We start from the raw sequence: 1,135 nt of genomic DNA on the forward strand, positions 1-1,135 counted from the left end.
TTCCTTGATCTGATTGAGATTGAGATTTCATGAGTGAATAGAAAATATTCAAAGAGTTTATTGTGATAAAAATTAATATAAGAGGTGAATTTTTTAACCTTTCATTTATGAGGTTTTTTTATGAGAAATACGTTAGATATATTTACGAGCACATTGTATATATTTTAATATAACATGTCANTTTATTTCTTCTTGAATATCTTTACATGAAAATCACTATCTTTATGTTTTGTATAAACTCATGTTCTTCACTTCTCCAACTCTCTAAAAAAAACACGCATTTGTTGTACATGCATCTCAATTCTTGATTTATTTTTGTATTTTTGTCATTCAATTATTTGAATTTTTTAATATTATTATATTTTTTTCACATTCTAAATTGTCATTTTTTAGAGAGCTTTGGAGATGACCGAAGGATATATATATATAACACATATGTTATATATCTCAAAATTTGTCTAACATGAATGTGTTAGTATCATTATTGTATTGATGGTGAATCACATATGTTATATACCTGAAATCATATTGACCATCCGATCTGAGATAATCTCAGTTTACATATACTCCTGTTAGTTTTGAACAATAGATTTATGAATATTTCGACTTAAAAGCTAAAGAATATTTGTAGAATTTTCAAGGTTTCTTCTATCTAATAAGAATATTAGTTAATATAATTTTTGTAGAACTTAGTTTCGGTTTTAAATTGAGAAACGATAATAAAATTTATCAAAAAGACTATGTCAATTCTTATGTTAATTATTCAAAAAGAATGATATTTTGTTGAAGAACTTATTATTTATTAGTTTCATATTTTCAAAGAGGAAAATAAATGTTATTATTTTAGAAGTTAGTTCCATATGTCATCCACCAAACTACCTCACAAAATAAATGTTATTAGTTTTGTTTTTGTTTTTTTTTTTGTTTTTTGTTTTTGTTTTTTTAGGCAAATGGTATTAAATTAATAAATAGGTGTATAGGTAGGTAACACAATTTGAAAATGAAAAAATCATGTTTATAAAATAATTAGAAAATCAATTTTTGAAAAATATTTTCTTCCTAATATGTAAATTTTTTATATTTCAAAAGAAGACTTCTATTTTATTTTAAATTTGTGGTGTAATGTATAAACATG

The 1,135-nt window shown here is 22.7% G+C and overlaps 1 protein-coding gene across 1 annotated transcript in view; it reads right to left on the reverse strand.

Moving 5' to 3' along the window:
* Positions 1–1,135, reverse strand: part of LOC106756609 — a 4,575-nt gene that overhangs the window by 1,409 nt on the left and 2,031 nt on the right. The window lies entirely within an intron of this gene.

This window comes from Vigna radiata, chromosome 1, assembly GCF_000741045.1.
Source record: "Vigna radiata var. radiata cultivar VC1973A chromosome 1, Vradiata_ver6, whole genome shotgun sequence".
NCBI lineage: Eukaryota > Viridiplantae > Streptophyta > Magnoliopsida > Fabales > Fabaceae > Vigna > Vigna radiata.